The 27,352-nt window shown below is 47.1% G+C and overlaps 1 protein-coding gene across 9 annotated transcripts in view; it reads left to right on the top strand.

Annotated features, from left to right (window-relative positions):
* LOC135896516 (mucin-19-like) overlaps positions 1 to 27,352 on the top strand; it is a 379,214-nt gene that overhangs the window by 250,030 nt on the left and 101,832 nt on the right. For 5 of the 9 annotated variants that reach the window (XR_010562723.1, XR_010562721.1, XR_010562724.1 and 2 more), the window contains exon 2: positions 1,478 to 1,531. The exons of the other annotated variants lie outside the window; for them this stretch is intronic. The gene's annotated coding sequence lies outside the window, so the exon portion shown is untranslated. The remainder of the gene's footprint in view (positions 1 to 1,477; positions 1,532 to 27,352) is intronic. 9 annotated transcript variants of the gene reach the window in all.

The raw sequence follows: 27,352 nt of genomic DNA on the forward strand, positions 1-27,352 counted from the left end.
GGGGTAGAGGGGAGGGAGTAGGTGGTTTGGCGCCTTTTCGTATCGCCGCACATTCCGACTCTGCGCTCTTTCGATTAAGTCGGCTGCCGGCCTTCCACCGGACCATCTCAGTCGAGATCGTTCTATTTCGTTTCGCTTTTCGTTCGTACCGTTACTGCAGCTCGGGCCTTTAAACTATGGCTATAAAACTACAGCTGACGTCAGCCAGTGGAAAGCGATCGCTCAAACTCAGGGGTCTATACAAGGCACGTATTCCTGTGCGTCACAGCAGCGTCTTGCAAATGTTCAGACCTAAAGCATGCGTGGTAACTAGCATGACAGCGCAAGGTTATTGTAAGGCGGCTCACAGATACCGCAACTCATAAAAAAGAAAGAAAGAAAAGGTCGTTTACTCACCCTCCTAAACTTTGCTCTTGTTCAGATAATTTCGCGCTGGAAGAACCGGGCACGATTATTTAATATTCTTCCGACAATCGTGGATTTCAAAACCTCACACTTTTAAGGTGTGTCTACACGTGGGGCCAAAGACCGCTCTGCTTTCGTCTTATTTGATTTCTTTCTTTTTTTTTTACATGAGCAAAGCTGCCGTTCCAGATGGACAGTTTCGTGCTGCATCTTCTGGGACAAGCATCGAATTTTGGCGGTGAAGCTAACAAAGAGAAATAACGCCTTCTAATATGCCTGTTCGCCAATTACGGGCACTGCAGCGAAAACTTGGTCACGTGTCAAACAAGCAGTAAAGCCACCCAACTGTTTGCTTCAGCTAAAGTGTAGCGGAGAGCATCGCCCAATGTATGCCGCTAATTCTTCCGTGAAGCTTGCGTTCAGTCGACATTGAGTGAAGGAACATCAGAGGCGAGTAACGAAGAAACCCTCCTTCTGGCACGGTTTAGGGTAGGGGTGTGCTAATATTCGAAACCGTTGAACAACGAATCTAATAATATCCTATTGGATTTGTCTTCGAATCGAATAGTCACTGTTTTTAAGAACGTATAATAGGTATTTTGAATAGTTCCTGGACATTTAGAATGTGCGCAATGAAGCGTAATATTGGAGGTAAACTGCGATACATTTCATACGAGCGGCCACAGTAGACGTAAAAAAATAGTCGTCTAATGCAACCTCGCTATATCGCTCAGGGCCTTTCCGCACTTTCCCTTTGAAACTGCCGCCATTCGCGCTCTCCTTTGTGTCATCAAATCCTGGTTCCCGAGCGTTTATAACCGGCAAGTTTATTTAATCTTATGTCCTCGGGGTCCTTGATATGCGTACGAGCCGTTTGATTGTGCAATGTGCTCCCAATTGAGAATGATGGGTTGTGTATGGATGGACGGATGAATAACTTTACCGAAGTCCCTCGATGCGCGCAATTGCATATGGATTTCTGTAATGCTCTCGAGTGATATGCTCATTTCGTGCCTATTTATTATGAGCGTGTGTTCTAATAATTTTCTTTTTCCCTCTTTTGTTGTTTCAGGTGAGTGGACGGTTGATTCCTCGACATCGTATATCTCTCTCTGCTTGCCATTGGGTGAGTCACGGCATGTCTGAATCCGCTTTTCGCCGTAGTACCCTAGGATATCACGCTACGTTGAAAAGTACTTTAGTACTTAGCACTGCTATTCTTAATTGAAGAACGTAACGGGAACACACAGTGAATGTTTAGCGTAAATTTCAAGTCGAGCGGTTCACGACACACTGCCGAGATAACGGCACGATTGATTCTACCGATGTACAATGGTGGGTGTTTATTTTGGCACCCATGCCATAACCCTCCCGAAAGGAGGAGTGTGCCGAAAATAATGGTGGGCAATTTTGAGTAATATCCGAGAAACATTAGGTAGGCTCTTCGAAGTTGAATATGATGAATATGAATATCTAGAGTAGATGGTGCGCATACAGTACCAGTAGCTGATCGCGTAATTATAGCGTGATTTGAACTTAAACGTCACACAAAACAAGCAATGAAGACACAACCGTCTGTGTTCGCTCTTCGGAATGAAAAGGGCGTTTGCTTTTTCTTTGGGATTTGTACTCACAAATTATTATTCACTTGCATTGTTTAAGGTGTGACTCTATGTTGGTGATTGCAGTACGTTCGTGATAAATGCGGTTTTTTGTTGACTTTCAACATTCGTTAGCGGCTGTGATATCCTGCCTCCGTCGGATCCTCCTTCATAATTATGGTTATTCATGTGAACATATATAAAGCAGCACAAAGGAACAAGGGCAGGTGGGATAGCGTTTGTCCCTTAAAAGGGACACCATGCCCACCCATTTGAAGAGTACAAGGACAAAAATTAAGAAAAATAAAAGGCAGAGACATGATAAAGGAGATAAAGAAAAGATAAGAGGAAGGAGAAGTCACCCCACAACACACGACGTTAGAACGCATAGCTTGAGCACTACACGAACGGGAGTCTAGCGCCGTGGTTGAAGGCAATTCCGGTACAACTTTGTGAGGCCTCGTATCTACTTGAATCGTTGCGTTTAAGAAATAAGAAATGATCGAGCGCAGTTCGAAGAAGAGGAAGTGGCCAGAGCTTGCTCAGTTCCACAGAACGACAACTAGTCACTCTATATGCGCTGCGTGCAAGATTTTCAGCCGTAAGACGGCTTTCACGTTTTCTTCTTTAAAGCGTCTTGTACAGATATCCTCTTGTTCGACAACTGATTCGCAATCGCACATGCGACATCTTTCGATAAGGTATAACGAACCGTGGCTGTCGTTCTGCGTCCTTGCGTTCGCGTTGTCGCCTACGTATGCGCAGCTATGCCTGTATGATTGTTCGGCCTTCCTCAGATAGGCAGAACGTAAGTTTACGCGTGGAAATGCGTGGTTCGTTTTGTTTGACTCGTCAGCCCTTCAGGCACTCTCGCGAAATAAAGAAACTGCACTGTCATCGTTTTTCTTTTTTTCCTCGTAGAAACGGTGATCTTTGTTTGCCACTTTATCACTACGGTAACTTGCGTCGTGGGTTGAAAGACACTGTCCCCATTGGAAGCCGTCATCCCTATCTCACTAAGGAGACTGGAGGGGAAAAAAGCAACAACCTTCTAGATGAGATAGCGCGATAAGCATCCACGCGATACGAAGCTAGCCCTCAGGGTAAGACATGCTCTTGTTTTTTTTTTTTTTTTTGCCGGCATAGTCACCACTACGGAGTCCGCATGCAATCTTCTGCACTAGTCAAACATTCGTCTGTTGATAAAGCTATGCAAGAGTGAAGTTTAAAACTCATTCTGACCATTTGTGATTAGGAGCTGGAATACACAGCGTTTTCCATGATACTGAGAAAATGCAGTCATGTAACAGGGTAAAGAAATAGAGGGGAGGTAAAGGCAGGCAGGTTAATCGATGTTAAATTAACCTAAAGAGTAAGACGAAATTGTCGTCGTAGAAAATGGGGTTAGAAAGATGAGAGGGAGGTAAGAAATAAAAAAAACTTTTTCGAAAAAAGCGAAGGAAGAAACAATCGCACATGGAGATTTAGGAGTCTCGCTGTATTAATTGGTGCAGTTGGCTATTTCCGGCATTCTTTGTTACTGTTACAACGTCGTGCTGCTACTGATATCCAGTAGCTTCATCTAACGTTACGAGCCATCATATTTTCAAAAGTGCTTTTACAAAGACAAGGACATTATAGCGCTGTAATCGGGGATAAGACAAGCATGAACATAGGTTGTTGTTGGTGTATTACAACACGGTTCATGCACTACGGCGACAGCCGCACGGTTCCCATCTTCCTGATACAAATCACCAGTCAAAGTGTTCGTTCGGCATCTTTTGATGTCTAAAGTACTGACGAGTGCTCTTCCTTACACCGCTCCGCCTTCTTGCTCATGATAACGAGTACGTTTATAGGTTGATAAAAAATTCCTGCGCACAAGAAGACCGAACGAATGGTTGCGCTGTCACAGCTGTCTGTTTCCAATATATTCCCGAGCGTCTATAGGTAGATGCCGCTGTGCACGCTGTCAGTGCACGCTTTTCTTACGAATTCCTGTTTGTCCTGCGGTAGAACAAATCAATCATCATATATGCGCACACACAGATTTTCTCTTGAATGAAGTTCAGCAGGGAAATGTGTGTACCTTAGAACCAGACATAACAATCAGCTCAGCGGTATGGATGTACAAAGTCCCATTTTCTACACGTGGGGGCGCCTTGATGAACGAAGCCCCGGACATCTCCACAAAGAATGCCGTAGATGTGAGGTGGAAGCTGGGCGAGGACAGAAGGAGCAGGTCGAGCCAAAGGCTGGCCGATGGTACAGAACCCGTGCAGACAGGTTGCAGCTGGCGTGAACATGTGCAGGTGTATACGCAGTTGTACACAGCGAAACGAAAAAGGGGCCAGACACCCCATTTCGCCTATCTAGAACACGCCAGCCTATTGCGCAAGTCCGCATAACACTAGCGGGCGTAGGCGAGAGAAAACGAAACTTTGTTTCATATGCATCAGGGATTTGTTCTACTTAAGAATACTTACTATGCAGGGCAGTTTTTCTTCGCAGACGGCCCTTTTGTAGAAATAACGAAAAAAAAAACTTTTCATCGTTTTTAATCTCGACGCTTCGGAAGCGTTGTCACGAAAGGAACATCTTCACGCTGCACTTGAGCATAACTCGTTCAACCGTAGCAAAAGTTTCTGGTCTCGTTGAGCAAGATCTCGTACAGCCGCGCCCTTACGAATATTCTCGGGTTAGCAGCGGCAGAGCTTCTTGCTATGTAAACTAGGAGGATACGCGGCCGCTTAGGCAAGAAGGTAATGCCTCTCCCGTTCTCACACGCATAGACACACACGCGCGCACGCACACACGCACACGCACAACACACACACACACACACACATACACACACACACACGCACACACACACGCACGCACACACACACACACACACAAACACACACACACACACACACACACACACACACACACACACACACACACACACACACACACACACACACCCGCTGGGATGTACAGCACATGCATGAGACGCGCCAGAGAGCGTAGGCCGAGAAACAGAATGTTGGCCAGGGATGGGGGAGCAGAGAGGGGGAAGGAGGCATCAGAAAGAGGAGGAGAGGGTTGGCGTATCCCTCCCCCCCGGCTACAGCTTCGCAGAGGCCAGCATTGATCGGCCCCGGCGCACCTCAGCGCGCGTGGTTCACTTAACGCCAGCTAGCTAGCCTCCCACCAGTCCGCAGCCAACCAGCGATCCGTGAAACCTTGCGCGCCGAGCGCCTCTCAGCCCCCCTCCCACCCTCGCCTCCGCTCTTTCCTCTCTACGAGAAAGAAGTATCCCGCTGGCGCGCTTCTGTTAGTGAGGGCATTCTGTCTGTTTACTCTTTTACTCTGTCCCGTTCGGTAGGCCCTACATGTGTTCGTGCTTGTGTGCGTGCGTGCGTGCGTGCGTGTGTGTGCGTGCGTGTGTTTACCGGGGCTCGGGTTTTATTAGCTCCTAAAGATATACGGACGGACAAAAGTTGGGCGCACAGTGCACCGAACATGAGGCGGCCTAGACGGGGAACAAGGTGCAGTGTCGAAGGTGACTCTTTGGTTCTTGCTCTTGCGTACGACGAACCCCTGCGCTTACGCACCAGGGAGCAAGAAATGAAGAAAAGATGGGCTTCACGAAGGCGCCAAGAGGCAGGTTGCTTACTGCCTCGTCTTACTTGCTTTCTTTTTGTTTTTGCAGTAGTTGTTGCTTCCTTTAGATCAGCATTTGCTGGCAACGCAGTTGTACGGCTCCGTTGGCAGGGCAACACTGGGTGGAAGAAAGTCTTTTCTCTCTCCATCTCTTTCCTACTCCTGCCCTTTCTTGCGCTGATGATGGAACCAAATTCGCTAGCGCGCAGACTCCTGATTCAGTAATTCGATGAGCTACTCGGTCATACACGATATATTACTAACTAACTAACTAACTAACTAACTAACTAACTAACTAACTAACTAACTAACTAACTAACTAACTAACTAACTAACTAACTAACTAACTGTATTCAAGAAAATGCACGTTAAAGCAACAGAATCATAACACGAGCCTTTGCCAGGTGGCTATGCCTCCAACATGTTTAGTGATAACAACCTATGTAACTAGAACTACCTGATTAACTAACTGCAAGCGAAAATGAGCACGGTAAATGAACGAAATCAAAACATGACTCTCAAGAAGGCTATGCGAGAACTACCTTACTATTAAACTGCAAACGAAAAAAGAGCAGGTTGTGTTCCCCACATTTTTCTAGTCAAATTTCAAGCGTGGAACGAAGGTTCGGTTGCGGCAGTGGCGTTAAAAAACGTGGTCTTAGAATTACATAAAGCTGCCGTTTAGTGAACGCACCCTTGCCTGAAACGTTTGTGGCGAAGTAGGTCGTTTTTTTCAATACTGCAAAAAAAAAGGGGGGGGGGGGATGGTTCTTGCACGTGCGACAGCTGGCACACCAGTAGCGCGTACGGCGACTCGCTCCGATATAAATCTCTCGTTCCGGCATTATGACATGCCCTTATAAGGGCTTCGCAACAATCACGAATGCAAGAAACAACGTACGAGATGTCAAAGCACTCACGGCCTCAGTCTACCTAAAGGTTACACTCTCTCTGCTCATACTATTGTTTTCACTTCAAACGAAGCTTCTTTGCTCCTCTATGCGAATTTGGCGTCGGTGTCTCGCCAATAAACGGGGCCGGCACCGGAGACAGCGTAATCGAACGTGTTGGCCCTTTGGGCCGGTCCTGACACCAACGCACAGTATGCGTGGTCGCAATGGGTTTTCTCTGCAATTAGCTGGTGGTGGTGGCGACGGTGTTGCACCAGATAGGGTTAGTCTGGCGTGCTTGGCCACAATTATGACTGAGACTATAGGTCATGTGCTTTGTGACTGCCCTAAGTTTGTGGAAGAGCGTGATAGGTTGGTCAAGGACCTTACGCGTCTCGACAGCGCGCCGTTGTCGGAGGATGTTATTTTAGGCTCTTGGCCAGACGCTCAGTCGAGTTTCAAGGCCATCAAGGCATTACTGAACTTTTTAAAAATTACGGGCCTGGACTGCAGACTTTGAGCATGCCAAATTGCTTGCCATATGTTCTACATCTTCCTTCTATCGTCATCGTCACCCATCATGCACCTCTTTCTTCCCTCTTTCTTTCCCTCTTCCCCTTCCCCCAATGCCGAGTAGCTGGCTAGAGGAATATACCTCAGGCCGACCTCTCAGCATTTCCTGTCATTAAACTTCTTTCTCTCTCTCTCTCTTGGCCACAATTGTTCCCGCTGAGCATCTCGTACGTTGCTTGAAGGCGTGTGTTTCGTTCGCGTTGAAGAGAGAATGCACGAAGGTCAATTCGCTCGCTGCTGCTGCCTCGATTCCTCACTCCGGCGTTTTGAGAGCGAGTTTCCGCGGAGATCGAGCGAGGTTTGTTCATGTTTACCTGTGCGCGCGTGACACCACGCTGGCTAATTTACTTAGCAAGCGAATGTTTTCGACTTTATACGGCCGATAAAAGCACTATCCTTACTTCGTATAGCTATCTACTAATTTGCTCTATCGCAACTGGTGTTGCACCTTTGGCTGAAACCGCGACGTTTTAGTGCATCAGTGTTAGGAGTGTCAAAGTGGAAAATAAAGTATCTATGTGAAGTGTGGGAAGCTGGTAGCGTTATATATATATATATATATATATATATATATATATATATATATATATATATATATATATATATATATATATATATATATATCGTGCAGCTGATGATGGTCTGCCCCGGACTACCGTAAATCGCACCTTGCTCCTCGATCGGAGTGACAGGACGTTGGTCGAGCGAGCTCCTGAACAACACTTCGCAGTGTGTTGAACGCGGTTTAAATCGGGGTTCCGGGACCTCAAAGAGGTGACGCAATTCTCTCGCGCTAACCGCTACATAGCCACGGAATTTTTTTGTTCCCTTTAGTTTACGACGCAGCGCGTTTCTTTCCGGCATCAAACGGCGGGCACTCCCAGATGGACCGTTCCACATCCCCAATCTCGCCGCGAGAGCGAGAGTGGTGTGAATCTGGCCGATCCAGACAAGGCTGTCCCACCACAGTCACTCTGGCGTAGCGTGTCTACTGGCATACAGTTCGTTTGCCTTTTTTCTCCGGGTACGGCTTCGGTGTCTCTGAGCATGTGTTGGTGGGCTAGTTGGTTAAGCATTATTACAAAGACGGCGCCGAATAAAACAACACACAACAACCCCCTCCCCCCCCCCCCCTTCTTCGTGTGTTGTTTTATTCGGCGCCGTCTTTGTAATTCGGTGTCTCGCCGAGTAGATGTCGTTGGGTTCTCTCACACAGCTGTCGTGTCGGGATGGCCGATAGGGAGGCGTGGAGAAGACCGATTCTGCGTCATAGCGCATTTGCGCGAAGAACAAGCTGTTACGCTAGGGTGGAGGAATTCGGAGAGGGAACGTTTGCGTAGGAAGGAAGGAAGGAAATCAACTTTATTCGAGGTCCTGCAGGCCACGAGAGCTTTGGGCTCTCATGGAGTGGGCGTCTCCCACGACGGAACCGGGAGGTTGAGTTTTCCTGGCGACGCCGTGGACCTGCTGGGCGGCCCAGAGTTGGGGAGCGAGTTCTTGCGTGGTGGCGCTCGGTTATACGTCACAAATGGTGCTCGTGTAGTTTACGTGCCGCGTGAAAGTAATGGGGGGGGGGGGATTAACCAGCGTTTTGGTTGAGAGGTACAATTGATCGTGTATTTACAATATTTGCAAGGAGTGTACACACGCGTTAAACGTTAAGCGTTACGTTTCGTACTTCTTAACACGTACGCCCGTGCTTGCGATCCTATCTGCGCCGCGAGAACAACAGCGTATCGGTATTGAGAGCGTGACAGAGACCGTCGCGGTGTGTATACGCTTGAATGTGAAGCAGTAAATCTGGTGTCAGTTCGTTCGCAAAATAAGGGAGTCAATTAGTTCTCGTGTAATACTTCAACACGAGCAATTCCATCTCGTGCGTGATATCGACGTATGACATCTAGCGCGCGTATAACGTAAGCACGACGTATACGCAACGTAATCTGGCATCTACAGCAATGCAATATCGCGTAACGTCAACGCATTCAGTAATAGCACAAGCACCAATATCAGAGGAGCTTCAGGTCCAGCTGTTTCTATACAGTGCGTAGCACCCGAATAAGTTACTTTGCTCTTGAGACACCGCTATAATAGCAATTGCGAAGCGGCTTCGAAATCGAACGTAATAATAATATACGGGGTTTTACGTGCCAAAACCACTTTCTGATTATGAGGCACGCCGTAGTGGGGGACTCCGGAAATTTTGACCACCTGGGGTTCTTTAACGTGCACCTAAATCTAACTACACGGGTGTTTTTGCATTTCGCCCCCATCGAAATGCAGCCGCCGTGGCCGGGATTCGATCCCGCGACCTCGTGCTCAGCAGTCCAACACCATAGCCACTGAGCAACCACGGCGGGTCGAAATCGAACGTGACTTAGACTAAAGCTACTACACGGACCTGGCCGGGGGGGGGGGGGGGGGGCTTCTCAGCGCAAAAGGCGATCAAGCGTGCTTTTCTTAATGGGTAGACCCCGTTCAAAACTCGCCAAGTTTCTCCGCACGCAGGAAGTGCGGAAACCGGCCGAAAATGGACCTTCGCTTTTGGTGCGCTTGATCGACGCTGGGTTTCTCAATTTCCTCTTGAGTCTGGTGGAGCGTGTTTTTCCGCTGAGGTTCTGCTGCGTTCGTTCGCTTCTTTTATTTTTTTTTTAAATTCTGTCACCATCTTTTCGAGGCTATTTATTTCCGTATTCCGCCCTCGCTTCACGTGATTCGACAGTCAAAGTCGTATTTCCCCGAATCGAACGCGGCGTATTCTGCTTGGCTTCGCCTGGCGGAATGTGTCTGGCATTCCGCTGGATGGGTTCTTTATTACCTTGAACGTTAAAAGCGAGCTAAAAAGTGGTACCGTTCTACTTTCTTCCGGAACACTGCGAACGCCGGAAGGCGCAGCTGGGTTCCTTCCCTACGAAGTGCAACGGCAATAGCCGCTGTTAGGGTTGGCGTCTGACACCACGTGGCGACAGGAATTTCGCCCAACCTTCTACCAGGATTCGTCGAAATGAGGGTTGACTTCTCCTGCGATGGTTAACGTCAGGCACCTTGCGCACAAAGGGCCTTCTACCAGGATTCGTCGAAAGAAGGGTTGACTTCTCCTTTCCTTGTCGGTAATGCAGGAGGAGGGGCCCTCTCTCTGTGCCTGTCACGTGTCATCGACGGAAGCAAGATCCCGCCCACACTTGTAGAGAGCCTATTTAAGGGGCTCCGAAATGTACTTTTAAATACTTCATGCTTTTCTTATTTTCTTTCAACTGCCTTTGAATAAACCGTGCAAGTTTCGCACTAGCAAATCGTCTCGCCCTTGCTCGGTCGCCACGCTACCCAATAAGTAATGTCGGTCGACCTTCGATAGGCAGGCGCCGCTACTTCTCGGCAGCAGTACGGTGCGCTACCCTGGAGTACGCAACACCACTTCGTCCGGGAGTTTTCACGAATCGTGGTCTCTGAAACAGTTTGCTCCGTGAGCTGTTGTTTCTCCCGGCTGTAGCCAAATATGAACCGTGAGAAGAAGCGGCGTGAGAAAGATCAATTGGAATGCCGTAACTTGCTAAACTGATTGATTGGTTGATTTCGGGAAGGTGAGAAGCGCACGTCGTTTAAGTATACTGCTCCGATACGTTCGAGAAATGTGTCGACGTATTGAATCGTTGCGGAAGATAACGACTATTCGGCTGCTATCAATGTGCGTAACGTAGATTTGTCTCTCAACACCCACAAGCTGCCGTTACCATGACGACAACGACGATGAGTATGATGATGATGATGATTATGAAGAAGATGATGATGATATATTTAGTCTTTGGAATGGAGGTGTGGGCTGCGTCACCTAGCTCATTCTGGAAACCTTTCTGTTGTATACAAGCATAGAAATGCTCCTACGCTCAAACTCATTAAAAATAGAAAATCCGCTTCACCTCATGTACACTACTGACTATTGTTAGACAATACACCTAATTAGTATGCAAACCAACGTAACTTAATCGTATAAGCAAATGCACACGAAAAACGTGCTTTTGACGGCGCGTTAGGACGATCTCTAATGGCAAGAAAATTGTTAACCAGGTCGTCGTGTCACAAACTGATCTGCAATCAGCCCTGGAACTCAAATCTGCCATTCCTTTCACCGGTTGACCGTACTGTGCGCTTTCCAACAGAACGCCATGCCATTGTAGTTATCTTGCCATTTCGAGCCTCCTGAATACCATCCCGTTTATCACGTTGGTGCTTCCGTGCCAAACCGATAAGCACTAATTATCACAAACAACGCATACAAGCGAAGTAAAAATGGGTAAGCAGAATCCTTAACCGACCTGCGCAATATCTGGAGAGAAATATCTGAAGGGACGAGGAAATATCTGAAGCGACCACCAACGAAGTCGTTGTGTCGCTAAGTCAACCGGTTTCTCGCGTCAGTCCGGGAAATGGCGTTATTTTACGAGAACGTGTCGCTTATCGCCTGTAATAACATCTTCCTAACGGGATCCGGGGACGCTGCGCCCGATTCGCGTCGAGCTTATCTCTACGCCTGTCAAATAAAGAAGATAAACCATCTACGTGCACGGCCCATAAACTTGCGCTCGGGGGCATGCAAATGATAGCGAAGGGGACTATACGACAAACGAAGTTGCCGGGGACCGGCTCTTACAGGGATCGTAAAAGGAGTAACTGGCCTGGCCTATCGCGGAGCAGCGTTAAACCGCACCGAGGTTCCGTAACGAGCTCGAGAAGCGTAAACCGGGTGTCGTCCCTCTGTGCAGTTAGGGACAGTCACGGCGCCTTCCGACATCGTGCGCTCTGTGCGTAGAAGCGGTGATGTCTTCGTCGCGTTCAGTTTTGTGCTGCGGGGCGTCAGTGAGGGGGCGGGAAATGAGCACAGATGTCGCAAAACCAGCTGCTGCATGCAGCTGCAGCTGCAGCGTGCCTGTAGGCGCAATATCTTCGAGATGCCGTAAGGGATATTGCAGTTTTAGACAAGACTAAGCGTGGCAATCTCGACAGCCGCTACTTCATTCCACGATCGGCGACGAGGGTCGCTCGCTCGCTCGCTCGCTCGCTCGCTCACTCACTCACTCACTCACTCACTCACTCACTCACTCACTCACTCACTCACTCACTCACTCACTCACTCAATCAATCAATCAATCAATCAATCAATCAATCAATCAATCAATCAATCAATCAATCAATCAATCAATCAATCAATCAAAACTTTGTTTTCCCATGGTTACACTGAAGAAAAAATGTGGGTGGTAAATAAGTTGCTTTATTGCAGTTTGCGCTCCAGCCATACATAAGCTGGAATATACAGAACACGTACCACAGTTACCACAGTAAGCACTATATAAAAAAAATGCGGCAGACGCCACTGAAGACTCCTGTAAAACCCAGCGCATTCTTGTAACGTGCTGCGTATCCACATACAATATTCGTGACTCACGAAACCTTAAGGGAAATTCAGTAGACACGCTGAAGTTTATGGTTGAATAAAGAGCGAGCACACATATATATATACACATGTGTGTGTGCGTGTGTGTGTGTGTCGCGTGTGTGTGTGTGTGTGTGTGTGCGTGTGTGTACGTGTGTGTTTATTTATGAATACAATATGACGATCAGCTTGCTACCAACACTGGAGGAAGTGGCATGAAGGGACGAAAAGAGAGAAAGTAAGAGGGAATATGCTGCGCGCCCACGTGAACGTTCGCACCAGGCCCACAAACGGCCTACGTAGGGTGCTGCGAAGTAGCGGGGGTGGCTATATTCGAGCGAACACGGTAACGCTCGGTCTCCGGCGCCACCTGGAGCTCCGGTCTACAAAACTGAAACGAAAAGCGCACGAACGGAGAGAAGAAAGGCGCGGTAGAGGCAGTCTGATTTTGCGCTCCACTGGGCTACATATAATGCGCTACTGTCACAACCATCTGGCGCCATTCGGGAGGCATCCACGCAGTACGCCCCCGAAACAGCATTCCGCATAAGAATGCGCATATTTCTGGGGCGTTCACTTACTCGAGAGAGAGAGAGAGAGAGAGAGAGAGAGAGAGAGAAAGAGCTAGGAAAGGGGGAAGGCATGGAGGTCAACCAGAGGGGAAGATCCGGTTTGCTACCCTATGCTGGGGAGAGAGGGTAGGGGGAGGTAAGATGGTAACAAAGTAGAGATAAAGAAAGAAAGGAGCATAGACATACAATCACAGTCGATCACTGTATCACAAGCCATCGCGGCAGAGGGCGATGAGGGCACTGTTGCAGTTTTTAACGGCAAAAGAATTGGACAAGTTGATTTACTCTGTCTTCTACTGGCTTGCACCAGCGCGCGAGATATTCTTGAAGTATACGGGCAAAACTTCGCCGACTGAGCGAAGAAAAGCAACACAAACTCATTAGGCTTTTCTTTTAAATTTTACTTTGGTCGGCGTAGTGCCCCGGGTTTTGTCTACTTTTTCACCAGGCTTTTAAAGTTTAATAAAGGTGAGATGAGAGGAAGACCTTATTATCTCGGGATTTCATATCTAAGGGCATAAACGGAGAAGTCTCTTTGTTCGACGTCCACTGAACTTAAATTGGTTAGAGTTGTCGGCACACATGAAAAGAAAAGGAAAGAAAAAAAAATGTACTGTGTTGTGAAAGTAGGGAGCAGGCTCTTTCATTTAGGTCGTACACTATTCGCAGAAAACTTAATAGACCGTACACGATTCTCAGAAAACTGAAGAGGAGAAAGGACTGATACATGACGTGTTCAGCACAAATATATTTTACTTTGTGTTTGTCCTTTAAGCTGCGTTTATTCTTTTTGAAGTATGCTGGATTCCAACGATTGCTGTAAACATCTAAGGCTTAGTATACCGCATTAAATTAAAATGGAATTGAGATTGCTACCTTAAATTGCGACAAATGTGATGAAATTTGCTTCGGCAGTTCTCCAAGGAGAGGATTTCTGTGCGTCACACACAGTAGAGTAGACAAATCGGAGACCAGCACATGTTGAGTTGTTTTCTTGAATAAACGTCTCAGTAGCCAGACAGGTCCACATTTCGCTAACCCGTAGCACATGCACATTTTGTCTAATAATTCCCATGCTTTACATGTTGCCTAACAATTACTGGTACACTGGTACGTTCAGCTTGTTAAAGCGAAGATTCCCTTGAGGCGTCCGACATGTTTGGATGCGGTGCCAACACCGCCTAGTGGCTGTGCTCGGTGGCGGTGGTTCCACTGTGGAGAGGAGGAGGTCGGCGATTTGAAGAGAGAGAGGAGCGGCGCCCAAGGGAGGAAATAGTACAGCCCCTCAAACATATTTCAAAGTAGCGCCACACTTTGAAATATGCCGCCTTTTCCTCGCGCGCTCTGGCCGAGGTCGACACCGCGTCGCTATTGGCCTAATAACATCACGTGGGCCCTCGCGCCTTGGTTTAGCGCCATTTATGTTCGAGAAGCGTCTACAGAGTGGCGAGGAGCGCATGTTGGCGCCGTTGCTACGCTCGAGCAGTGTAGGTGGCGCCACGGTCGAAGAGGGAGCGTGAAAGAGAGGAGAAACGAGGAGAAGTGAAGGCGGAGGAGGAGAATGTCGCTACGTTACGAAGTTTAAGGGCCTTTAGGTAGGAGCGCTTATTGGATGGCGCAAGTGATGACGTCACAGGGTGACGAAAGCGCTGGACTGCGCGTCGATCGGCCCTAGGGGGTGAACCGATTGACTTATTTGTGGGGCTTTGCGTGCCAAGACCACGATTTGATTATGAGGCACGCCGTAGTGGTGGACTCTGGGTTGATTTTGACCACCAGGGGGTCTTTAACTTGCCCCCGATGCACGGTACCACGGGCGTTTTTGAATTTCGCCACCATCAAAATGCGGCCGCCGCGGCAGGGATTTGATCCCGCGACCTCGTGCTTGGCAGCGCTACACCAGAGCCGTTAAGCCATCACGACAGGTGCGGGGGCGAACTGGAAAAAAAGCAGGCACGTGAGCGTGATACCTCCGTGATTTTGTATTTCATTCTTGTTTACGTTATAGGGATATGATAGTTGCAGCTAAATGGAGGCCCATCGACATAGACAGTTCGTTCTCTTGAAGCTGCCCTCAGTTTTTATTTCAAGCATTTTTCATTACTCATAGCGTCTTAGCTCATAGAGAACTGCTGAAACACGAAGGGCATGATTACCAGCGTTCCACCTGATCCCTGAGATAGACCTAGATACCTCAGGTTTTGCTCATAGAAGCATTGTCATTCGTGGTAAAGACGGCATGCATGTAATAGTTTAGTGCTTCACAGTGCACTTCGTTATGTACTAACGTGTATCTACTTTTAATGCTGTTACAACCACGACTATAAGCATCGCTACCAATGAAAATGATTAATAATAATATTAGTGAGGACAAGAAGAAGGGAAATACAAAACAAGGGCGAGAAAGAATAATAAGAGATCCCGGAGGGCAGAAGGTACAAAAAAAAAAGGCGTATTGATGCGACTGTTCATTGATCTTTTATGAACGTTACTGAGGCGCCTTCCCGACAAGATACATGCTCTTTCGTAATGAAAACGGCGTGCTCTCCGGTCACGATGTACGCGCTCATCTTTTACCGATGGCTGTAAGTCGCTCGCAGAAAGAGGAAACTCTTTCGGAGCACCAGCCAGTGTTGTGCCGCGGAATAAGGCGGCGCGCAAGAGAAACAACCACGAAACGTTTTATCAGGCCCAGCAGCGTGCGAAAGGCGCAAGTTCCATTTTCGCCCCAAAGGCATCCTCGTAAGAGTCCACATTCCATCTCTTCAGTCGACATAGCTTAGACTTTGAAGAATGGGAGGCAGATTCCGCTGCGGTATATTTGTTCCGGGAGCACAATGAGGTAGCGTGGAGTAAGATATTTCTTTCGTTGCGTATTTCTTTTTTTTTTAACTTTCTGGGAAGTCTCCGGAATGGTGGGCTCCAACAAAGAGGCACCCTTTCTCAGAAAACATGAGCGTCTTTTTGCCACATCTGGCGCTAACGGAAGTTGTACCGCAGATGCAGGTAGGGTGCTGCCGAGTTTCGCAAAGAAATGCGTTTTCCCATTTTTGAGGCTCAAAGAACGCGGAAAGTTGGTTCAAGGATGGACGAGCGCGTTTTCATGTTGACCCACGAAATACGTCTCTCAGTGTTCGCTCCAAGGTCGTCACTCAGGGGTTTAAGGTTAACCAAACTAAACTGGCGAACCTAAGAACAGCTCGCGTTGTGTAAAAGGTGCGCATTGATCAGAACACCTGTATCATTATTTCATTCGTTATACCCTCAAAGCCGGATGAGTATTACAGAGGCCGTGGTACTACACGAATAGCTACAGGTGATTTCCACTTTGTCCACCCGCCACTTCCCCTTTCCTTCAGTGATGGCTCCGTCAGCGTAACGGTAACGAATCTCTAAGGCGAGGCTATCGTGCTCTGCAGACAGCGGAAGCAGTTGCAGGCGTCATCAAAACACTATGGCCTCCATGTTGCAAAACCACCTATACTATATCAGGTATGAACAGAAACGGGAGCAAAAGAGAGACAATGGCAAATTTATGAAGGTGGCCTCATGAGGATAGTAGAACTATGAGCTTGCGCTCATATTGCACGTGTGGAGACCTTGGAGACCATTTCGCGCCGAATCGCGCAGAAGATTTGATGTTTCATGCTCAGGTGCTTGCTTTTGTCTGGTGCGTGGTGACGTTTGCGATCGGATTTCTAGTAATCAAATATGCGCTTAAGCTCGACCTACTTGTTCTGAGAGTGAATGGCCAGAATGTTAATCGTAAAACAAAATTATTACACTTTAACATCAGTGGGAGACATCAAGGAGTCGGGAAAAGGCGGGAAATTTGATAGAGAAGTAATAAGTCCACTTCCTGGTGAGTATATACCTATGTTTTCTTGCTTGGCATGTGAGATTTCGTAGGTGCTTCATTGATTCCTGAACATAGGCACACTCGACTCATATCGCAGTGTTTTGTGCTTCAGACGTACGTCCTTTCGTTTCAATGCTTCAGAAGTTAAAAAAAAAAGCTTTCTTGCTCTTTCATAAAAGCTCATTTTGCAACCGTCACTTCAACCTCATAATTTCGAACAGCCACTGACAGTAGTTCACGTGCTTATTCATTCTACGACTCTTTTAGCTGCATCAATAAATTCGCCGTTCAAGATATCGCAGCTATACCGTACCGCTACGGTTGCTTTCCTTTATATTTATGATGATCGTTTAATCCAGCGTGTAAAAAGCAAGGAACGAACGTGGAACAAACATACACAGTGTTGGCGTTCGTCCTTTGCTTTTTTTTTTACGTGCCAGTATTTGACGACCATGAATGCTCAATTGGTCCGAATGTATGATGAACGGTGTTGGGAAGGCTTCAACTGTTTCTTCGAAGAAGTACCAGCGAGTACTTCTTTACGTGGACCTACGAGGCCAAAAATAATCGTGCAACAGGCGCTTCTCTTATCGCATGGACCCTAACGCTTCCGCAGAACAATTGGATATATCTACAGCAGTTTATATATAATCACAACCAGTCAGGTTCTCCGGCCTTCCTTTGAAGTAGTTTTTTTTTTCCTGCGACGTTTCTTTCAAGCGGATTCGGGAGCCTCTCATTTTATGACTAACGAACGTGAAATCCTTGGCCCGAGAACTGGGGTTTTTACCCCGCGCGTACCTCTTATGTTTCCCGCGGGTCTGCAGTCGAAACCCCGAGGGAATATAGTAAGCACGAGTCAACAAAACTCGAGGAAACTATAGCGAAAGCCACCCTGAGTTTCGAGAAGCATGCGTAATGGGTGCTGAAAATGTACGAATAAACACGGCAGCTCGAATGAGAAAGGCCACGATTGTCTATTGTCGAGATTCTTGGAAACTTGGCCCCCTTCGTTAGGTGTTCGCCGCGGAAAGCTCGCTAATGGAGGTATGCGACTTGGTCGACTCTTCGTCCCTATTTGCGTGCAGTGGAATCAGAAGTCGGTGTTAGGCCTGTTTTGATGAGATTAAAAACGAAGAAAGTTCTTCTAATTTGAATTCTTTTCGAGCACGTTAACCCTAAATGATTCCTGCTTGTCATAGCCAGGCCTGGTACGGTGAGATATTCGTTTTTGAAATAAAGCTTCTTTTTAATTCAGACCACTTTCACACACCAGTTTTCAATGAGACTCAATGGAAGATAGTGTGTTAAAGTGGCTTGAAAATTAAAAACAAAGAAAGCTTTAAAAAAACGCCGGTGACTCCTTGAATGAGCAACCGGTGTCGATTATTTCACTGAGCGTTCGTTGTGAGTTCGTTGCTTTTTAAACATTCCTACTCACCAACATTACATCCGTACATGTGTAAAATGCAAGGCTGAAATTTAGTAGACCACTAAACGTTGTCCTAATTGCAGCAAAAGAACAGTTAAACGCAGTTCTAATAGTGCGAGTCTAACTGGTGTATTCCGTATGAAGACGCAACAAGGCGCTATAATGGCCGACTCCGTCAACCAGTTGCAGGTAACAATTTCTCAACGATTTCGGTTTGTAAGAATTACTTTTTACTGGCCGGTCAACGTTCACTAATGTGTACGATTGTTACGAGCTCAGAGGGGACAGCCTCTGTTGTTATTGTTTCCAACGCATGCCCCTTTTGACGTAGCGGTCAGTAAGACTGGCTAGGGGAGGGTTAGTTTGCGGCTTCGTCAGTCAAATCGTAGCAGCGCTCCGTTAATCCGTGACCGCCTAAGAATTCGGTACAAGTTCCGCCGGAAAATCAAGATTGTCCCGTTCTTCTGTGTTCGTAATTCTGCGTTCCAAAAACATCGTTCCTGAGAGGTGTCAATATCGAAAGAACTTCGATATCGTCGTGACGTCAACGAAGCGAGCGAAGGTAATCGGCGGGCGAATCTCTTCGAATTCTCTCCGAGTTGGAAAGCGTTGTATTCAACACGAAGCAACGAGAGCACCCTTAACTCTCGTGAATGGCCTGTGCTCTCAACGAGGTGCTTTGTTTAGTTTATACGTTTCATGTTGTGGGGGAATTTTATGTTCGGTGACCGTGACAAACACGGTGCATTCATTTCATTTCTCTTCATTCCCGTTGGGATTGGCATACTGAGCACGCCGCCAGGAAAGCCCTTGCAAGATTCGTTAATCTATCTATCTATCTATCTATCTATCTATCTATCTATCTATCTATCTATCTATCTATCTATCTATCTATCTATCTATCTATCTATCTATCTATCTATCTATCTATCTATCTATCTATCTATCTATCTATCTATCTATCTATCTATCTATCTATCTATCTATCTATCTATCTATCTATCTATCTATCTATCTATCTATCTATCTATCTATCTATCTATCTATCTATCTATCTATCTATCTATCTATCTATCTATCTATCTATCTATCTATCTATCTATCTATCTATCTATCTATCTATCTATCTATCTATCTATCTATCTATCTATCTATCTATCTATCTATCTATCTATCTATCTATCTATCTATCTATCTATCTATCTATCTATCTATCTATCTATCTATCTATCTATCTATCTATCTATCTATCTATCTATCTAATCTAATCTAACAATTTGCTTAATCTTGCTATACCGGCATTTTCGTCAACCTCCCTCTACACAACCTGACTACCCCCCCCCCCTTCCCCCATATTTGTCGCTGAACTCTTAGCTTGTCACTGGCAGTATAATCGTCGCGTCTGTGCGGCATCAGAGCCCACGTCCCGTGGTATAGTGCTGCGCGTTCTCCAGTCGTTTGCTGCGCTGCGCGGAACTCGACACACAGTGGGTGGTCAAGTGGCTCCAGTGGAAGGATGAGTCTCCTACGTTGTCGGTCCTGCTATAGTGGTCAGCCTCACTTTACCCTTTCCCCAGAACCACTCTCTCCTCCTCCGCCGCTATCCACCGCCGTTCTCGATCTTCCAAGAAAGGGAGACGAGATGAGCGCGGATTCCAATTAAAAACGGCCGCTCCGCTAACAATGACCGCACGAGCGTCGTCGCACGGACTCAAAGAGAAGCGCTCGAGCATGCGCACTGTCACGTGAGCTCTTTGGACGCGGCCTGGTTTCGGCGAGGGCGAACCCAAAACGCAGCCGCGCAAGGGAGCAAGCACTTTGAGGAGGGCGGATGACACGGCTCAATTACGGATGCACTCAGGAGAACGCGGAATGGGACATTCAAGCTGCGCGGGACAGAAAGGGAGTTTAGGGCAGAAGGGGCAAGGGGGAGGGGGGGGGGTGGCTGTGCGATGCATTCGTTTTGAGCACAATGAGCTGAAGCGCGGAAAACGAGTCGGGCTGTAGTGGGCTGGCCGGTGTCCGACGCTGGTCCCTCACGTCCTGCTTAGGACTCTCACTTAGCGCAGGGGGCTTTGTGCGAGCAGAAAAGCACCGTGCGTCGGGACCGTGAGTAGCTTAAGAGCTCTCTCGGGTGCAATCGCGCGTGCGCATGTAAATTGTGTGTAGACCTGAGTATTTCATATTCCTTTTTTCGGAAACGCGACTTGGAGGCAGTATATGACGCTGTTGCTGTAAAAAAAAAAGAAAAGAAAAGAAGAAAACCTGAGAAATGAGGCTGATAAGCCGAGCCCGTATTTAGAAAAACGTCTTACGATAGAATTGTTAGTAAGAGCAAATCAAAGGCAATCCCAATTGCGCACATCATATAAGCGAGCGTGTATGCCGGCCAATCGCAAATAGCATTTACGAAATAATGATAATAATAAAAAATCCCCTCCGGATATGTTTCACCTTCGCTTAAGGAGAGCTCCTAAAGCTGCTCCTCCAGCTTATATACCGTGACTGTACTGTGTGCGCCACGCAGGCTTGTGGCTTTTTCAGTATAAGGAATACATAAATATATCGAACTAAATGAACAGAAGAAAAAAAAAAGAAAAGATGCGTCTTTTCAGGGGAACTCAATGCTCGAATGTTTGCCTAGCTGGCGCTTCTAACCACGGCAGTCGGCGAACCGGGTGTCATCACACTTCGGTCGGTCGGTTCCGTTCGTGACAATATAAATCTCACTAGCACGGCGGCTCGGCTTTTGTGTCTGTCCGCCATGCGTTCTGCTACTGCCATTCACGTTTCTTGGCGGCAGAAGTTAATTGCCGCTTTTCAGAACTGGTCCTTTTCTGAGAAAAAAAAAAGAAAGAAAGAAGCCCCCTTCCGCGCAAGCCACTTCCGCCTAGTCCTCTCCATTGTGCTTTCGATGAAGGGAACCTCATTAGCCACAGGGGGCGCCATGCGCACCCCTGAAGCTGGTACGGAAGGAGAAAGAAAGCAGCGATCCAGTAATATTGAACTCGGGAAGGAAAGGCGCGTGAGACTGGCTTCAAGTCCCGGCGAAGCACTTTGTGTGCCTCGATTTCGCCGTCTGGTCTCTCTGAGTTGAGGTGTCTCTCTCTGCGTCTGCCCCCGGTGTGGCCTCCGCGATCGCCGCGCCGGCGCACCCCGCCGTTGAAATCTCGGAGGCCACGGTCTCTTGCGCTAGCGTCTTCCGCGGGAGCGGCGAGCATGGCGGTTGAGCCAGCACGAGGATGGTGCAATAGTTCGGCCCTAGACATTTGGCCTAAACAAAGTAGAAATGATTTTGTAACTTTGCAAATTGATAATATTTGACGAAATGATGCGTTATAACTACTACAGGAAACATACGTGTTTCCTTTTGCCATGCCTCGTGGACAGATCTACAACATTGTATTGATGAAGTCGAGGTTTTGACGGAAGCCCGTCTGGTCGGGAGGCATCATGAAGAAGGGTAACAAAGAAGGACACCGACCACTGAATGAATACAAGAAAAGACGTTTCGGCTCCCCTGACGGGAGCCTTGTTCACAATGAAATCAAGGGCGTGCGATACAATGTTTATATGGTTTTAAAATATGTTGTAAGCAGCGCGTGTAGATGGGAGGGAGGGTTCCGTCATTCCGGTTGAGGGTGTTATCTGTCATTTGAATGCAGAAGCTCTGCTTGTCAGTGAAATGTACTGGCGAATCTCGGTGATGACTGGCTGGCCGTACGCCCGGCGAAGGTTAATGAAGTCGAGGTTTTGACGGAAGCCCGTCTGGTCGGGAGGCATCATGAAGAAGGGTAACAAAGAAGGACACCGACCACTGAATGAATACAAGAAAAGACGTTTCGGCTCCCCTGACGGGAGCCTTGTTCACAATGAAATCAAGGGCGAGCGAATCTCGGTGATGACTGGCTGGCCGTACGCCCGGCGAAGGTTAATGAAGTCGAGGTTTTGACGGAAGCCCGTCTGGTCGGGAGGCATCATGAAGAAGGGTAACAAAGAAGGACACCGACCACTGAATGAATACAAGAAAAGACGTTTCGGCTCCCCTGACGGGAGCCTTGTTCACAATGAAATCAAGGGCGGATATCAATGACAGATAATGAAATCAAGGGCGAATCAATGACAGATAACACCCTCAACCGGAATGACGGAACCCTCCCTCCCATCTACACGCGCTGCTTACAACATATTTTAAAACCATATAAACATTGTATCGCACGCCCTTGATTTCATTGTGAACAAGGCTCCCGTCAGGGGAGCCGAAACGTCTTTTCTTGTATTCATTCAGTGGTCGGTGTCCTTCTTTGTTACCCTTCTTCATAACATTGTATTGATGTCCGAAATAAAGATTGATTGATTGATTGATTGATTGATTGATTGATTGATTGATTGATTGATTGATAATTCCCATTGATGGGGAATGTGGGTAGAGTGCTTTTTTGCCTTCACGTCTTTTGAATATTATTTTGATACAGGAGAATTTGACAGCCTGCTGGTTGGTCAGTCGTGAATAATTGGTGGTCACTGCTTAAGTTTGCACCTTCGATATTTTGCGCTTGGTGTCTTGTGTCTGGCGCCGTGACTGTAGCGTGGTTTCTCGTATTTTTAATTTTTTTTTTACGCGCAAGTTTAGGTAAGGATAGGATGGTTTGCAAATGTAGGCCAGACAAGGGCGTCAGAGAGAAATGAAGCCATAAAAATGCATGAAGCCATAAACACGAAGATCGGGCAAACACACGTACTACCCATAATTCCCATTGTAGGTGCGCGATCGCAGCACCAGCGTTTTCTCTAGCAATTTTAGTCCGAGATTGTACGTGACTCACAAGTCTTACCTGCTATCAAAAATTCAATATGGGCCGCTGTTCTCGAGTCCCTTAATTTTAACTGCGCGTTTCTTTAAACAAAAGTAGCTGTTGTGCCGTTTCTTAGGCAGGTTTCTATTCAGTGCACGTACGTGCTTCACCGATTACAGAAGTTTTACGAACTCAAGGTGTTGCAACGGCCACAAGAAAGCACGAAAAGAGCAATGCAGGGCAGAGAAAGTCGCAGATGTCACGTCTTTAGATGGCTATGAGATGTAATTAGAAGTTCAGAAATATATGACTGCCTTCAACGAGATAATTACAGGTGGGAGAAGATTTGGATTTTGCGACACGAATACGAATAGTCAGTGCGTAGTATTCGATTCGTGTTCGAAAGGAAACTATTCTGTATTTTCGAATAACTAAATTTAATCAAATAGTTCGCGACAACCGAATCTTCAAGTCTGGTTACTGCTCTCCGTCGGCGAACAATGTGTCAACTATCAGAAGTGCGAGGCCGAAAAAGTTTTCGAATCGATGTAGAAACAAAATGAGCAACGCGAGCTTCTTTCTTCCTTTTTCTTGTGTTCCGCGGCAGTAGCCTATGTGACAATGCACGATTCTTGCTTGTAAGCTGCAATTTCGTACTTTTTGCACAACCTATAGCTATGCGGCACATTTGTCTTTTACGCTGCAACCAGTGTTGTTTTCCCTGCAACCGGCGCATTTACTAGTGTCTACAGCATCCTGGCCCTGCAGCAGCCCCCCCCCCTTCTTTTTTTTTCAGAACCTCTTTATATTTTTTTGCCAACCATTTATATTGCCTTTTTGGAAAGCTAGTCATACAGCAGGCATTATTTCTTGCAGAGCTTGCTTGCAACCAAGCTCTACGATTGCTGCGGGGCTATTCATGCAGTTTTTAACATGACAATTGGCAATCTCATATTTAAAACTTATCATTTATCCTTGATAGTCGCCTGTTCTTTTGTTGTACTGGCCAGTAGAGGCGCAGTACCTAATTCCAACGAAATAAGTATTCCTGCTGTGAGTATATGGGTCTGCATGTGACTGAAATTCTCTTCCATATTCGGTGCCCACTATTTGTGTTCGATAGGTATTCGAAGAAGATTACTTTAGCCCACCTCTAAAAATGGTCGAATGAGAATGGTGGGTGTCGCCGTCGACACCAATCAAAGGGCTCTCGCCCAAGGCGCAGCAAATTGGTTTGTAGGAGTCGTGAAACTTGTATCCAAATCTTCAAGGGGCGCACGGTAGCGCGATTAAAAGACGGGACAAAAGAAGACACACAGGGTCACACACAGCGCTGTGTGTGTCCCTGTGTGTCTTCTTTTGTTCCGTCTTTTAATCGCACTACCGTACGGCCCTTGAAGATGCATTACCATCAGGCCCACATTGCAACCCTTGTATGCAAACTTTAATAACAGGTCACCAATAATTGAAGTGCACTGAACTCTTTCAACGACCATTGAATTCAACCTACTCACTCTCCGCTGATGAACGTTCACCAGATGAGCTCCAGCGGTTCTCTTGTGCGCAAAGTTCTGTGCCATCAATTGTGAATGTCCCAATGTCTTTCATCCCCAGTAAGTGTATCGAGTGTGCTCAGTGAAAGTACCTGCCTGGGCCGCCAAAAATAACTACGCTGAGATGTGACATACCAAAGAGAATACTGATTAACATAATGCCGGAGAAATAATTTGAAAGTAGTCTCGATAGGCTATTTTGCGTCTCAGTTTCTGTAGTGTGCTCAAAATTTCTCCCCTGTACTGAGATGAATGTGCAAATCGTCGACTGTTATTTTCTTTTCTTTTTTTTTTGAGTGCCGATCGGTTTCCTCTGCAGTATAGAAATATCCTAGTAAGTATCAGAGCGGTCCTCTAAAGATGTCATAAATACAAATTTTTACGAATTAGTTTTGTGTTATCACTTAGTCCCTCTGAAAGGTTCCGTGTGCCTACTTGAGTACTGGACCACTCGGACAATCGTCCACTATCATAACTCAAAACTTCAGGTCAGTGTTCCCAAAGAACATCCGCGTTGAAGGCTTTACTCGCGTTATTAAGTTTCCCGTGGTCTACAAGGCTTCCCGATAGACCTTAAGAACGCCACCCCCTGCCGCTCTATAGTGTAGGCGCTTTGTTCGTGCTCATCTCTCTTTCTCTCTATCTCCACCTTCCACTCTCTTTCTCTTTTTATCCCCCTTAACTCTTCCCCCCGTGCAGGGTAGCCAACCGGAACAACTTCTGGTTAACTTCCCCGCCTTTCCATGCATCCTCTCTCTCTCTCTCTCTCTCTCCGTATGCCGCTTCAATACTTCCATACATTTTCGGTTCCCTTTCCGTATAATTTCTACTTACTATTTGTGAATTCGTTATAAGTTCAGTATAAGTTCCAATAGGAACCATACGGAAAGAATACGGAAGTATTTGAGCACACTTGAAGTGTTTTCGTGGGCTTAAACGGGCTTGTTCGTTTCTTGCGATCACGGTTATCATGGAGCGAGTAAAAAGAATAGGAGAGAACATGACGTCAGGCAGCTACAGCCTCGGCAAGCGAACCTCCTCTGACGTTGCCTCCTCCTCCTTTTCTGTGCTTCTCTGCGCATTGATTCCTGGAAAATAGGCCCTACTGTGTTCGCCGGACCCACGGAGGAAAGAGATAAAATAGAAGACGCCATGACGTCCGTTTTCGAAGCCGGAAGTGCAGCCATGTCGGTGTGCCATCTCCCTTTGCGCCTCCAGTCAGCTCGCCGTTGTAGATAGGCGCGCGCTTTGAATTTGGATTGCTGCGAGCTGCCGGAAGTGTGTGCCGCCGACGCGCGTCTAAACAAAGCCTACTAAACTTCTGTAACAGTTTTAGCGAAGCAGACGCGCTCCTGTGCTGAAGACAGGCGCCGTGATTGCTTGACTGTTTCTGTTGCACACAGTGACGCACAACTTTCGAGCCAGAAAACACCACACTCAAAGTCCTCGCGAATAGAATGGGCTTGGAGAAAGACGCGGGCCGAGGAAACTTATCTCACTTTTCGGAGGCCCATAGCAGCAGTGAGAGAGCTTCAGGAACGCGGCTGCTATCGCAATGTTGACGTTTGATGTGCACCACTCCCAGTGCTCCTTTGCGAAAAACATCACGTGACTTCCGCCACACTTTCTCCAACACGTCCGTGCTGGACGGGACCTTTCGAGAGGCATTGTTTGGTTCATGGTAGTCTTAGCGACGCCCTCGTTCCGACCACCCCACGTCACCTGCTGTCTGGGCTACTTTCCCCCCACACTTCCTGCGCGTTTGGCTGCTAATAATTGCTGCTTGCCTATCACGTGGCGATGGCATATTCCCGACGAGCCACTGCCCTACATTCAGGATAAATGTGGTAGCTATTCCGAGTACTCCATTCCTCTTAATTCATAGTTGTGCTCGAATAATGTTTCTCTTCGTGAAAGACGATATCATACCGATTATTATTGCCACGGGGCAAGGAAATAACCACAAATTAGTGTAGCGCAACACGACTGAAGCCAGACGAATCGGTCCAGCACGTGATCGCCACGTCAGAGCGCGCGGTAGATTTTAGTGCTCCCGCTCTGCCACCACATCGATACGGCAGGGCAGCCGAACAAGTGCGCATCGATTAAAAGCGATTGGGAACCAAACATTCTCAGCCAATACGCCGAGTCTCAAAGGTCATGTGTTTGCCGGATACATTGAGGGAAAAAAGCGAAGGGAATGGCTTCACGGAGAGTCGGCTTACGAAGGCTGGCTGCAAGACATAATGACTATCTCCTAGTTTTCTTTCCTTGCCTTCATGCTTGCTGCTGCATGATGTCAGCAAATCTGTCTCTGCGTCAAGACGCCACGATGACTTCTATGACGCCATGTCCGGTATTTCGATACCACAAACTTCAGCATCAATTTAAGATGCTCGAAACTATTTCCGAACTCTCATATGCTTGTCTTTTACGTGGGAGGAACACGCGGGTACTCCAGAACTTTAAAAGTACCTGTCAGTAAACTTCTTTAAACGAATTCAGCGCGTCTAGCGGCTCTCTCGCTGAACAACGCTGTCATTCACGAACAATGTCGTGGAGAAGGAACGGCGCCTCCTTTATCGGAAGCAA

Source organism: Dermacentor albipictus, chromosome 6 (assembly GCF_038994185.2).
Source record: "Dermacentor albipictus isolate Rhodes 1998 colony chromosome 6, USDA_Dalb.pri_finalv2, whole genome shotgun sequence".
NCBI lineage: Eukaryota > Metazoa > Arthropoda > Arachnida > Ixodida > Ixodidae > Dermacentor > Dermacentor albipictus.